The sequence below is a fragment of the Sminthopsis crassicaudata genome, chromosome 4 (assembly GCF_048593235.1).
Source record: "Sminthopsis crassicaudata isolate SCR6 chromosome 4, ASM4859323v1, whole genome shotgun sequence".
In the NCBI taxonomy this organism is placed as follows: domain Eukaryota; kingdom Metazoa; phylum Chordata; class Mammalia; order Dasyuromorphia; family Dasyuridae; genus Sminthopsis; species Sminthopsis crassicaudata.
The window spans coordinates 170,283,684-170,298,642 of NC_133620.1; the positions used below are offsets into that span (position 1 = coordinate 170,283,684).

At 37.1% G+C, this 14,959-nt stretch overlaps 1 pseudogene; it reads left to right on the forward strand.

The window, feature by feature from the left end:
- The first annotated feature begins 98 nt into the window (after positions 1-98).
- LOC141540670 (protein VAC14 homolog pseudogene) lies at positions 99-1,352 on the forward strand (annotated as a pseudogene).
- Positions 1,353-14,959: the final 13,607 nt, after the last annotated feature.

A 14,959-nucleotide genomic window follows, 5' to 3' on the forward strand; every position in this document is an offset into this window, starting at 1 on the left:
CTAGCAGAACCAGCCAGCTGTGTCCCCTGATAGCAAAAACTAACTTTTCCAACCCACCATGAATTAATTTTACAGTGTCATGATGATCTTGCTAAAGGTTCAGCAGTGACTACTAACTCCTAGAGATTCACAGGGCCTTCCTCATCAGGCAGCTGTATTTACTGTTGTAAGCTGAAAGTATCTTCACTTCGCAGACCTCAAATTTGCTTTAACAATGATTCACATTTTTTTTCTTCTCTTTAATTTTTTAAAATAATTATAACTTTTTTTTGACAGTATATATGCATGGATAATTTTTTACAACATTATCCTTTGTACTCACTTCTGTTCTGAATTTTCCCCTCCTTCCCTCTACCCCCTCCCCTAGATGGCAGGCAGTCCCATACATGGTAAATATGTTATAGTATATCCTAGATAAAATATCTGTGTGCAGAACCGTCTTTTTTGTTGCACAGGAAGAATTGGCAGAAGGTAAAAATAACCTGGGAAGAAAAACAAAAATGCAAACAGTTTATACTCATTCCCCAATGTTCCTTCTCTGGGTGTAGCTGATTCTGTCCATCATTGATCAATTGGAACTGAATTAGATCTTCTTTTTGTTGAAGATATCTAATTCCATCAGAATACATCCTCTTACAGTATTGTTGTTGAAGTGTATAATGATCTCCTGGTTCTGCTCATTTCACTCAGCATCAGTTCATGTTAGTCTCTCCGAGCCTCTCTGTATTCATCTGGCTGGTCATTTCTTACAGAACAATAATATTCCATAACATTCATATAATTGGTTCACATTTTCAACATATAACTTATTAACAGTTACAAAGCTCTTCCAACTAAAAAATCGGCTGAAAGACTGATTTTAGAGAGGTAGAGCTTATTTTATTTCCTTTACCAGTCCTAATGCCACAACTCAGTCACCAAAGTACTCTACTTCCTTGCCCCAAAATACCACCATATCTATGACCTCATCCAGAAATTTGGTGATCAAGAGATCACCTCACTGAAGTAAACAAGCTTGTGTACTTGATTGTATATTTAATTTTCACCTACAGCTGCTGAATGTGAAGAACAACCCCTACCTGATCAAAGCCCTATATGATCTTGCCAACTTTCTCCTTCAGAGAAATGCCTTCCAGCTCCTGTCCCATAAATTGTACTGTATGCCCAATCCAGAACTCATGCAGACTGAGGGTAGTGTAAAGATAGCCCCAAACTCCCAGAAAGTAGATTCCTCCCCTATTGACAATGTGGAGCTACTGCAGTATTTTGGGAAGATTCAGAGCAATGACCTGGATCTGAAATACCAGAAGAATAGGTATGGGGACCACCTAAATAACAGGATTGTCCTCTGAGCTCCAAGCATGCATAGTTCAAGGATGGAGGCTACTTGGTATGAAAAGGAAGCCAAAGGAGTATCCCTGTGGACCATTTTATGGCCTTCACAAAGACCTTTCCAGGATCCCACTGGAGAGGTGATGTTTGGTGTGTATGTGTGCTACCCTCTACTCTAAATAGGCACACCATACAGGCAAATAGGAAGCCCATTCAAGGGCAAAGAAAGAAAAACTGCTCTGCCGAATTGCCTATTCCTCCTGCTTAGGTATAGTCAGCCTCTTCCTCCCATTCTTAGGTATAGTCAGCACTGACTGCTGCTCCTTGGCTTTCACATCTATGCTAGAACAGCAGCAGAATGAATTTCCAACTCTCCCAAAATGACTTGCCTAAAAAGTTGTCTTAAGGTGCGGGGTAACAAGATGGCACAATGGATAGACCACCAGCCCTAAAGTCTGGAGGACCTAAGTTCAAATCTAGCTTCAGACACTTACTAGTTGTGTGACCCTAGGCAAATCACATAACTCCAATGGCCTCACACACCCAAAAGAGAGAAGTAACACACCCATTCTAAGAAGTTTCTTTCACTTATTGAGAGAACTTGATTGGGTGTGTGTTCTGGCTCTTAATATAGTTTCTATCTGAATCACAGGGATGGTGTTTGTAACTGATAGGATAAGTGGGGAAAAATGATTTGAAAGTAAAAGACAATCTGGAGTTGAACTGTTAACAGAATAAAAGAATGAATAATTGAAACATTCATTAAACATTTACTATGTGCAAAGGACCTTGATAAGCAGTAGGGGTACAAACATAAAGCAGAAATGTTTTCTGCTCTGGGGGAATTCATGTGCTAATGAAAAAGACAACACATAAAGGAGCTGCAGCTTCAAATCAGATGAATGGTTCCCAGAGGATGCAGCTGCAAAGCACATTATAATGTATCTTCTTTTAAGTTATTTCTATTGATAAAACTCTATCAGTTTCTGATGTAAAACCACTTGACAATGTCAAACTTTCTTTCCCCTATTTTCAGTAGCTGTAGCTGCTAAAGAAGCAGGATAGGGGAGTTGAACCAAGATGGCAGAGAAGACACAAGCATATTTCTAAGCTTTCTCTTACCCTCAATACCAACTATTTAATTCAGCCTCAAAAATAGCCCTGTACTGGTAAAAAAAAACAAAAACAAAACAAAACAAAACAAAAAACAAAACAAAACAAAACATGAAGATTAGAAGCACAACAACTTACCAACCAAAGAGAATCTGGAATTTTGTCATAAAAGGTCAGTCCTGAGGGGTGGGAAAAAAGACCAGCGCATACAGTGATAGACTAAAGCCTAGCACATTGTGCAGATCGAGCTGGGAAGGCCTGTGGGATTATAAAAACTACAGACACAGAAGACTCTGGTAGAGGCTGATTGCTCTACTCTGCTTGCAAAACAGCAGATCAGCAGAGTAATCAAGCCACTTAAAAAAAAAAAACAAAAAAAAAAAACAAAACAAAACAAAAAAAAAAACACGCCAGAAATTGCCTATAGCTACCCCAAACCAGAAGTGACTCAGCACAGATCATGGCACTGCTGTGCAGCTGCCCTCTGCTGTACAGGGCTTTTTGCTGGGGCAGTTAAGAATCTGCAAGGCAGTGGGGGGACACAGCCAGGGGCAACCTCTAATCTGCACAGTGGGGGGCTTGGCCTGAAGCAGTGGAAATTCCACAGCAGCAAAACTTCTGCAGCAGTAACTGTGCTTCTCCAGGCAGAGACACTTACGGTCTATGCACCAGGGCTATTTGCTGGTCATCTGCTAATATTCACAGCCCCACAGGGGGGCTTTGGCCTGGGGTTGTGACACTTTCACTGTTCAGCCTCTAACCTAAGGGCAGTCACTAGGCCACACAGCAGGGGTTCTTCACTGGGCACTTCTGCAGCCCAGCCATGTTAAGCAGCTCTGTATCATTTCCAGTGGTGGAGGGAGGTGGGGAACTGTCTCCCAGAGCACCTACTTACTTTTGCAACCCATTCACAAGACAGCTGCCTTCCATACTATCCCTGTTCTGCAAAGGAAGTTGGTAACATCCGTACCCTGAAGGCAAACCCCATAGGTTTTTTTAAAATGAGTAAAAAATGAAGAGAACAATTGACAGCTTCTATACAGAAAAAGAGCGGGTTTCTAACCTCAAGGAGGTTAATAGCAGACAGTGTCCAGACTGTTACTTTAATACCCTGAAGGGGAATGTTACCTGGACCCGTCACATAACTCTCTCCTAGAAGAGACTATTAAAGACATAAAAAAGAGAGTTAGAAGATAAATGGGCAAAGGAAAGAGAAGCTATGCTAGAGAGAATTGGAAAAGATAAAGAATTCACAGGAAGCGCAGGGAAACAAAATTTGTGAATTGGAAAAGGTTAAAAAAATCACAGAAAGTATGCTCTGTGAATTGGAAAAGATAAAGTATTCCCAAGAAAGTAGGACTTGTGAATTGGAAAAAGAAAATAACTCACTAAAAAAAAAAAAAAAAAAAAGTGAAATGGAAAAAATTTCCATAGAGTAAAATAACTCATTTTAAAAAACTCAATTGGACATAGACAAAAAAAAATTTTAAAAAGTGAATGAAGAAAATAACTAATTAAAAATCAGGACTGAACAAATAGAAATGAATGATTCATTGAGACACCAAGAAATAGTCAAGCAAAACCAAAAAAATGAAAAGCTGGAGAATAACGTCAAATATTTACTGGGAATATTGACAGACCTGGAAAATAGATCTAGGAGAGATAATCTGAGGATTATTGGACTTCCCCAAAATTAGGATGAAAAAAAGAACCTAGATTCTATTTTACAGGAAATCATCAAAGAGAAATGCCCAGAGATAATAGAACCAGAAGGTAAAATAGGCATTGAAAGAAATCATCTAACACCTTCAGAAAAAAAACCCTAAAAAAAAAACTCCATGGAATATTGTGGCCAAGCTGCAGAACTATCAGACTAAGGAAAAAATATTGCAAGCAGCCAGGAAAAAACAATTCAAATATCAAGGTACCACAATAAGGGTCACTCAAGATCTGGCTACATCCACATTAAAGGATCAAAGGGCTTGGAATCTGATATTCTGAAAGGCAAAAGAACTTGGAATGCAGCCAAGAATAAACAACCCAGCCAAGTTTAGCATTTTCTTCCAGAAGATGGACAATTAATGAAACAGATGAATTCCATTTGTTTCTAAGAAAAAAAAAACCCAGATCTAAACAAAAAAATTGATCTCTAACCCAAAACTCAAGAGAAGCAGAAAGAGGTAAAAAGAACTCTTGAGAACTATTTCTGTTGTGGATATACAGAAAATCAACATGTATAATTTGATTTTACTGATATAACATTAAAAAAAGGGAAGTAGAAATGGAAAGGGGATAGTGTCAGAAAACAGGAAAGGGGGAGATAAAAAGAGGGAAACTGCATACCAGGAAGAGGCGAAGAAAATTTATCATGTCTGAGGGAATGTAGAGAGGGGGAGACACATTGTGCAAATTGTATTCTCATCAGAGTCGGCTCAAAGAGTAAATAATTGACATATTTGTTTTTCAGAGAATTCTCTCTCACCTCATTAAAAAGGGGGAGAGGAAAAGGGAGGAAAAGAGTAATAAGGGAAGGGTACAAGAAAGAAGAAGGGATTTAAAAGAAAGGGGGAGGGATACTAAAAAGGGAGAACTATGGGACACAAATGGAGCTCATAAGTTTAACACTGGGGAAGGGGTTCGGGGGGGACAAAGAAAAAAAGCATAACCTGGGAATAATATGATGGCAAGAAATATAGAATTAGTAATTTTAACTGTACATGTGAATGGGATGAACTTTCCCATTAAGCAGAGGCAGATAGCAGACTGGATCAAAAGTCAGAACCCTACAATATGTTGCTTATAGGAAACACATTTAATCAGGGAGATACTTACAGAATAAAGGTAAAAGCCTGGAGCAGAATCTATTATGCTTCAAGTGAAGTCAAAAAGGCAGGGGTAGCCATCCTTATCTCAGATCAAGCCAAAGCAAAAATGGATCTAATTAAATGAGATAAGGAAGGAAAGTATATCTTGCTAAAGGGTAGCATAGACAATGAAGTCATATCAATATTAAACACATATGTACCAAGTGGTATAGCATCTAACTTCCTAAAGGAGAAGTTAAGATAGTTGGAAGAAGAAATAGACAGCAAAACTATAATAGTAGGAGATCTCAACCTTGCACTCTCAGAATTAGATAAATCAAACCACAAAACAAATAAGAAAGAAATAGAAGAGGTAAATAAAATATTAGAAAAATTAGGTATGATAGATCTTTGGAGAAAGCTGAATGGTGATAGTTCATGGAACCTATATAAAAATTGACCATATCTAAGTGTACCTGATTTAAAGCTATATTATAAAGCAACAGTCACCAAAACCATTTGGTACTGGCTAAGAAATAGACTAGTTGATCAGTGGCATAGGTTAGGTGCACAGGGCAAGATAGTGAATAAAAATAGCAATCTAATCTTTGACAAACCCAAAGATCCCAAATTTTGGGATAAGAATTCATTATTTGACAAAAACTGCTGGGAAAACTGGAAATTAGTATGGCAGAAACTAGGCATGGACCCACATTTAACACCATATACTAAGATTAGATCAAAATGGGTCCAAGATTTAGGCATAAAGAACGAAATCATAAATAAATTGGAGGAACATGGGATGGTTTACCTCTCAGACTTGTGGAGGAGGAAGGAGTTTGTGTCCAAGGGAGAACTAGAGACCATTATTGATCACAAAATAGAACATTTTGATTACACCAAATTAAAAAGTTTCTGCACAAACAAAACTAATGCAAACAAGATTAGAAGGGAAGTAACAAATTGGGAAAAAATTTTTACAGTTAAAGGTTCTGATAAAGGCCTCATCTCCAAAATATACAGAGAATTGACTTTAATTGATAAGAAATCAAGCCATTCTCCAATTGATAAATGGTCAAAGGATATGAACAGACAATTTTCAGATGATGAAATTAAAACTATTTCCACTCATATGAAAGAGTGTTCCAAATCACTATTGATCAGAGAAATGCAAATTAAGACAACTCTGAGGTATCATTACACACCTGTCAGATTGGCTAAGATGACAGGAACAAATAACGATGAATGTTGGAGGGGCTGTGGGAAAACTGGGACACTGATGCATTGTTGGTGGAGTTGTGAAAGAATCCAACCATTCTGGAGAGCAATCTGGAATTATGCCCAAAAAGTTATCAAAATGTGCATACCCTTTGACCCAGCCATACTACTACTGGGCTTATACCCCAAGGAACTACTAAAGAAGGGAAAGGGACCTGTATGTGCCAAAATGTTTGTGGCAGCCCTTTTCATAGTGGCTAGAAGCTGGAAGATGAATGGATGTCCATCAATTGGAGAATGGTTGGGTAAACTATGGTATATGAATGTTATGGAATATTATTGTTCTATAAGAAATGACCAACAGGAGAAATACAGAGAGGCTTGGAGAGACTTACATCAACTGATGCTAAGTGAAACGAGAAGAACCAGAAGATCATTATACACTTCAACAATGATACTGTACGAGGATGTATGCTGATGGAAGTGGATTTCTTCAACATAGAGAAGAGCTAATCCAATTCCAATTGATTAATGATGGACAGAACCAGCTACATCCAGAAAAGGAACACTGGGAAATGGACTGTAAACTGTTATTTTTACCTTCTGAATCCAATTCTTCCTGTGCAACAAAAAATTCGGTTCTACACACATATATTGTATCTAGAATATACTGTAATATATCTAACATATATAAGACTGCTTGCCATCTGGGGGAGGGGGTTGGGGGAGGAAGGGAAAAAATCTGAATAGAAGTAAGTGCAAGGGATAATGTTGTAAAAAAAAATTACCCATGCATATGTACTGTGAAAAAAATGTTATAATTATAAAATAAAATAAAAATTAAAAAAAAAATTGACCATATATTAGAACATAAAGATCTCAAAATTAAATGCAGGAAGGTAGAAATAGTAAATGTTTTCTTCACAGATCACGTTCAACAAGAAGTTAGGGGTAAATAGACCAAAAAGTAACTGGAAACTAAATAATCTCATCTTCAAGAATGATTGGGTGAAACAGCAAATTATAGAAACAAGAATTTCACCCAAGATAATGACAATGATGAGACATCATACCAAAATTTGTGGGATGCAGCTAAAGTGGTAATAAGGGGAAATTTATATCTTTAGAGGCTTACTTGAATAAAATAGAGAAAGAGAAGATCAATGAATTGGGCTTGCAACTTAAAAAGCTAGAAAAAAGACCAAATTAAAAACCCCCAATCAAATACTAAACTTGAAATTTTAAAATTAAAAGGAGAAATTAATAATATTGAAAGTAAAAGAAACTATTGAATTAATAAATAAAATTAAGAGTTGGTTTTATGAAAAAAACAATAAAATAGATAAACATTTGGTAAATCTGATCAGAAAAAGGAAAGACGAAAATCAAATTGTTAGTCTTAAAAATGAAAAGGGGGAACTTTCCATCAATGAAGAGAAAATTGGAGCAATAATAAGGAGTTACTTTGCCCAAATTTATGCCAACAAATTTGATAACTTAAGTGAAATGGATGACTACCTCCAAAAATATTGGCTTCCCAGATTAACAGAGGAGGAAGTAAATTGGTTAAATAGTTCCATTTCAGAAAAAGACATGGAACAAGCTATTAATCAACTCCCTAAGAAAAAATGCCCAGGACCAGATGGATTTACATGTGAATTCTACCAAATATTTAAAGAACAATTAGCTTCAATGTTATATACACTATTTGAAAAAACAGGGAATGAAGGAGTCCTACCAGACTCCTTTTATGACACAGACATGGTACTGATACCTAAAACAGGTAGGGTGAAAACTGAGAAAGAAAACTATAGACCAATCTCCTTAATGAATATTGATGCTAAAATCTTAAATAAGATATAATATAAGGAAATAACAGGGGTACAGTGGGAGCATCTTATTCTGTGAGCAGCAGATGCAAAGACTCCCCTGTATAATATACTAACATTAATTTAATTTTTAAAATTAAAGTCTCTGTCAATAAAAAGTTATAATTAAAAAAAAATAAAATAAAATAAAGAAGCTGGATATACAGCATCTGCAGAAGCCAATGCCAATCATATTATAGGGGAATACATATTCCCCAAGGATGATATTTATAAGGAGCAAAATGGAAGTGGCCTGTGGAGACATTAGTACTCCTGGGGCTCTTGGATTTATTTACACTCTTGGAAGCAATTGACAAATGTTTGAGTACTGAAACATTGAAACATGTTTCCTTACAACCTTTCTGTCTCCTTTCACCTTATACCTCCCCCTGTCCATATATTCTATTATTTACTGACACTAGTTCCCTTGCTATTCCACATAAAAGAAACTCCATCTCCAAACTACATTAATGGAATTGGGATGAAGTATTTCTCAGTATTGAGTCACATGATCCCTGTTTCCAGAGCTGGGACGCTGGGGAGATCATATGATCTCTGGAGAGATGAACTTTGAACCCTGGGATACAGAAACTTGTAGGAAGTGACGTGACCTGTGGTAGATAGCTAACATTGGTGACCATTGGTTATGGCAAATGGGCTGAGGGGCGAAGACAGAGTGTGAGCTTTTGTTTTTACTATACTCCAACCCTCCAACAGTCTGAGGGACAATGAAGTGGCCCACTATTTAAAAAGTTTGAGGACCACTGTTTTAGTCTATCTAATGAGAAGGCTGGGGTTTTTTTGCTTTTAAACCCTGGACAAGCTGGAAACTGGCCAGATTCTAGGAGCACATGGCTGAATTGGGATGGCTCCCAGGTGTGTCTGGGCCTCTCCCTGAAGGGATTAAATAAATGCTTTCTCTTTGTACCTGAAGATGTCTCTGATTAGTTCATTGGAAAAGAGGGTCTTGCCCCTGACCCATCCCAATTTATGGGGGCTCGTCCGGGATCTGGCTTCCAGAAAGATGGCTGGGATCCTGATTCAAAGTAGGTGCCAGGTTGGGTTCTCCAAATGACCTTAAGATCAGACTCTCAGCCTCCTTCTCTGTGAAGAATTGGCCTAGGGAGATGAGACACTTAGATACAAACAGAAGGCTTACAAGTCTTCAAAGATGAAGCCCAGATAAGAGAGAGCCAGGTAACTTAAGCATACTTTATCCATAAAAAGCACTATCTGTTAATGTGCCCTTGAACTATCCTTGGGGGTGTGTGGGCCCTGGGATTATCAAGCTTTGGATGATCCAGATTAACGAGTGAGGGCCAGTGTAAGGAATTCTATTAATGGCACAAGATGGGGCACTATATAGTTGGCTAGGAAGGTAGGCAGTCCTTCTGACCCTTCTGTCAAGCCATTCTGGGGGTATCAGCTGTGCATTTTCTGGGAGACCAGGGGTGAGATTGGATGCTCTGAGAGGGGTCAGTTCAACTCAAATCTTTGGAGCAAAAGGGGGAAAAAAGTGCACTTGGGTATTTCTGTTGTATGTAGGAAAGTGGGGAAGGGATAGTTTCTTCCATGTAATTTTTTTTTCTGTTTGTGTCTGTGCAGGATGTCCTTGTCATCTTTGTTCTGCGAGCTAAAATGTGTAAGGAAAAGAGAGAGAGAGAGAGAGAGAGAGACAGAGAGAGAGAGAGAGAGAGAGAGAGAGAGAGAGAGAGAAAGATCTGACTTTCCTGTAGGCTTCAACTTGGGCCAAAGTTGGAGCTTTAGGAAAAGTCCATTGGGAATAATTGGTTGGGGAATTTGGCAACTGGTCATTTCAAAATTCCAAAGCAATTTAATTAAATTGGGGAGGATTGTGCAGAGAGTGAAGAGAGTAAAGATGGTAGTTTATTTTTCTTCCTCTTTCCCTGACTGCAGCAGGGCCATATGGGGCCAGAGGGAGAAAAGAAACTATGCTATTTAGTGAAATTCATTTTTTGAAATATGAGCACTTTTATATTATTGGAAATTTAAAATTGTATGTGATTGGATTTTAAGTTAAAATAGAGGTTATTAAAACAAAATGCTGGTAGCTTACTTTAAAGGAAACCATGTTTGTGTCTACCCTACTTAGATGATCTATTGCTTTTTAGAAGTATTAGGTAATTTGTAAACTATGAGTTATGCTTTAAAATTTATCAGCTATGCTGGATATGTTTCATGAAACTTGGTTCAAAGTGATTTAATTGTGAATCTTAAAGTTTAAAGTTTTTTTTAAAAAGTGATTTAACAACAAGGGAGCAATTAATAGTTTAAATGGAGCACCTAGTTAGAAGGATTATTGGTTTGAGAGTGTGTTTCAAGTATGTCAGAGAAGGTTTGAGCACATAGGCATTGGGAGGAGAAAGAAATAAGACATGAAGAGATGATGTGAGAGGAGGAAGAGAGAGGAAAATGGCTTGCCAGAAACATGGGACAAAAAGGTGCAAGCCCCTTGGGAATTTGCATTGAGAAAGGAAATACACCATAAGGTTAGGGCCTTTAGCTGGCAGATTGGATCCTGGAGGATTTGGCACCCTAAAGAGGTTAGCTGTGAGAAATGGGGGTTGGGAAGCATGGTGGAGTTGGGAGAAATACCAAGTGGAGTGGGAGAAGGGTGGGCACGTGGCAAGGACTTTGTCAGGTGATAATCTAATTCCCCTTTTCCCATTAAATGTGGTACAGCTCTTTGCTGATTCAAACATTAATTGCTTATACTGCTTAAAGGAACAGTTTACATTTATACATAGTGTTAATAACTGAATGTTTTATTTTTATTCTTCAAGCCTATAGCTGCTCTAAAAGGTTTGTTGGAACTGTAAGTTTTCTAAAAGCAATTTTTTTCTATTAAGGTATGCCATCTGTCTTCAGCAAATTATTTAATGTTTATTTTAAGTGTATAATGGTCTCCTTGTTTAAGAAATATGATTTAAAAAAAAACTAGAGTAGAATTTTAATCTGATCTGATAATTTGATAAGATTATTTCCAAAAATTTAATATATTTTAAAGAATGAAGAGCTTATTAATGTTAAATGTGAAAGATTATTTTATGTGGAAATAGGATATTCTTTGTGTCTTAGTTGATTGTACTGAGTCATCTTAAAATTGTACCATTATTTAAAGGGACTCTGAGAATAATAGTTTTTGGTTTTGTCCCTTTGAAAATGTTTCTGTTATGGACAATATGCAATTTAGAATTTTTCTATGTATTGGGTATTTTTAAAGCAAAATGATCTGTGTAATGTTGGACTTAGAAACATCTATTTAGATAGTATCTGCTGAAGGTAGAATCCTTCTGACTCAATTTCCCAGTGGTGTTCTTTTACAATGAGAACCTACCTGATTATTCCTGAGTCTGGCTAAGTCTGGAATTGTTAAAAAAAAAAAAATTAGGACAGTTACCTGAAGTAATACTGCTTTAAGTAAATCATGTCCCTGATTTTTTCCTCTTACAGCAAATGTCTGTAATCAGAACAAGTGGTCACTGGGATACATAAAACATAATATAAGTATATAGATATTTTAATTTGTAGCCCAACCCTGGAGAACCTTCTGGTTGCTGCTATTATATCTTTTAATTCCTTTACTCCCTGGGGCTAGAGTTTCTTTATCTAAAGTCCTACTTCACCCAGTTATTTGGGGCCACTCCCACTTTCCCTTTTGTTCATTGAAAGAAAGCAGACAACCTTATCATGCCCTGATTAGGCTAAGGTTTTATTAGGACCTTAAAAGTTAAATGAATCTAATTAGTCTTTTACACTGTATGTTGAAAGAAGGGCTAAGTCCTTGGGGTCTCTGGCATCCCAGTTCTAGACAAAGCTCTATACTGACTTCAAATGCATTTTTCATGTTTTGCATGATCGGGGTGGGGGGATGCTATATGGAAAGAAAGAATTTTTGGCATCCAAACAATTCCCCATTAAGTGCGGAGAGAAAATGATTATGCCAGCTATCCATGGATATCCATGGAGGTTTGTTTCTTAAATGAAGGGGAATTCACTACAGGTGAAGGAAAGCAGGCTTACAGATCAGCTACCCATGTTGCTGATTATTTGCCCCTGACCATGGCAACTTTAATTCCCTAACTCCTGCATGCCCTCATATAGCTCCCAGACAAGTAAATTCTGAAAAGAGCTTGCACATGTGCCTTTGCAGGGACTTCAAACGGCTTTTGGTTTTGTTAACTAATTGGGTAAAAACTTTCCCTTGTAAAGCTCTGGGATTTTTATGGAGAGATCATACTCATTGGAGGGCACATGTTCTACCTATTATAGCTATTCCTTTGAGGAAACAAAAGCAAGAATTTGGGAAAAAACATTCTTTGGTATCTATTCTAGAAAAGCTGTTTGGATTACAAAGCATTCATGATAGCTTTATCCCCACCCCCATCCTTCTTCTGGGTGGGTTTCCTAGTTACTGTCCCTAGTAACCTCTATATTAGCTCTACCTTTGTTTATTCTTTGTTTTTTACTCATATTTAGTCCTTGCATTTTAATATACTTGTGAGAGTTGTTTCTTCCAGACTGAGCCATGAAATTCCAACCACTTTGTCAACTTGAAATCACCTGAGAACTGATTCTGAAGTTCAGCACCACACACTGCTACTGCTGCCTACAACTCCCTCATCTTCCCTCTTCTGTCTGGACCCCTTTGGGTAAGGCTATACACCCCTTGTCAGCCTGAAGCAGTTCCAGAAGATGAGACCTTCCCAGTGTCCCAGCTCTGGGAACAGGGATCACGTGACTCAAATCTGAGAAATACTTCATCCAATTAGTTCCATTCAGGCCCCTCTCTTTTTCATCAATTTGAAAATTTCACTCTCTCCTTTATATAAAGACAAGGGCATTGAAGAAAGGAAAACAGTTAGGAATTCCTTAAATTTCCTGAAAAAAAAATTAGATTGATATGGAAATCAGTAGACAATGGTTATCATGATCTGGAATTGGCAATCAAGCAACAAGAATTAAGCCCCAAACCAGACCTCTATTGCTCATTGTTTAGGTTTTAATGGCTAGAGGTCAGAAAAAGTAACAATTGTTTTCTGTTTTGGTTGAATAAGTTGAGATTATTTTCCTTCCAGAGTGATATTGTTGTTAGGGTAAACTTTTGTGTCAATTCTTACCCAGATTCTAATCATTGACAAGGGGTTCAGACACACTGACATCTCAGAAGAACTTGATTGTAAAAGGCCAGTACCTTCAGGGACATCTTGTCTTGCCATTGGACTCCACTGACTCAAGAGGAGAATGAGGCTTATGACTTTGTGTGATAAATATAATTCACATGTAAGTCAAGACATCAGCCTAGTGATGTCATTGATTCTCTTTTAAAATGAAGGACAAACAACAAAACTATAGAACAGTATATTCTTTAGAGACATCAGCCATGTTCTTGAAATAACACATAAATCTCATTGGCTGGCTTGGAATTCTTTAGTCCATTTCTGTGCACACTTCTCATTGTTAGCTACACATTTACACATGTAATTCCCACTGATCTCAAATTCAACAAGTCCCAAACCAATCACTTTTCTCTAAAAACCAATTCCTTTCCCTCTTTTCTTTTTCTGTTAGAAGTAATATTATTTTTTCAGTTATCAAGTCAGAACTAGTATTTATTCCTGTTTCTGCTCTCCCTATATCAAGTAAGGTATCTAAATATTCATACTGTCTTGTAGCCATCTCTAGTTTAGGGTTGGACCCATTCTAATTACTTCATACCTAGATTGCTGCCATAGCCTAATTAGTGATAGATCTTATATTGAGATCTTAAAAAAAAATAGCATTAGAAATCATATAGTCCAATTCTTTGTTTTACAGGTACAGAGAGTTAAAGTACTAAAAGCCAAAGGTAGCAAGTCCAAGAACAAAAAGGAATCGAAAATCAGAGCTAGAATTGGATCCAAAACTAGCACTTTCCACTAAATCATTCTGTCTCTTAAAGTTCTCTCTTTCTTGAATCTTTAATGTATCCTGAACACCATTTCCAAAGTAATCCTTTCCATTCACCCCTTGGCAAATATCACTTTCCTGACTAGGAACTTTCAGTGGCTTCATTTGCTCATAGGAATAAGTTCAAACTCCTGTTTCTGATATTCAGTATTCATTAGAATGTGACTCCTATCTTTCCTTCCTAATGACTTTCCTATACAAACCCTTTATTCTATCCAAACTGCTTAACTTTGTGTCCACTAACATGCTCCTGGACATTTCCACATCTGAAATTCTCTTCTTTTACTTTTTTATATCCTTAAACCCTACCTTTCCTTCAATTTCAATCAAATTTTATCTCCATGTTGCCAGATAAATACATGAGTTGAAGGGATTTCAGACATAATCTTATCCAACACTTTTCTCTAAAACATCTACATACTCTGCCTGAAGAACTTCCATGATAGAAAAGTCATTAAGTCAACAGCCAATTCATTTCACTTTTGGACAGCTCTAAATTTTCAGAAGCTTCTCTATATATTTTGCTTAAATCTGACTCTTTGCAGTTTTCACCCATTGCACTAGAATAAAATAAAATTGCTTTACTTAAATATTTATCTAGCCATGTCACCTCTGTCATAAATTCAACTTTAAAGAAAATAGAAAAAAATGCAG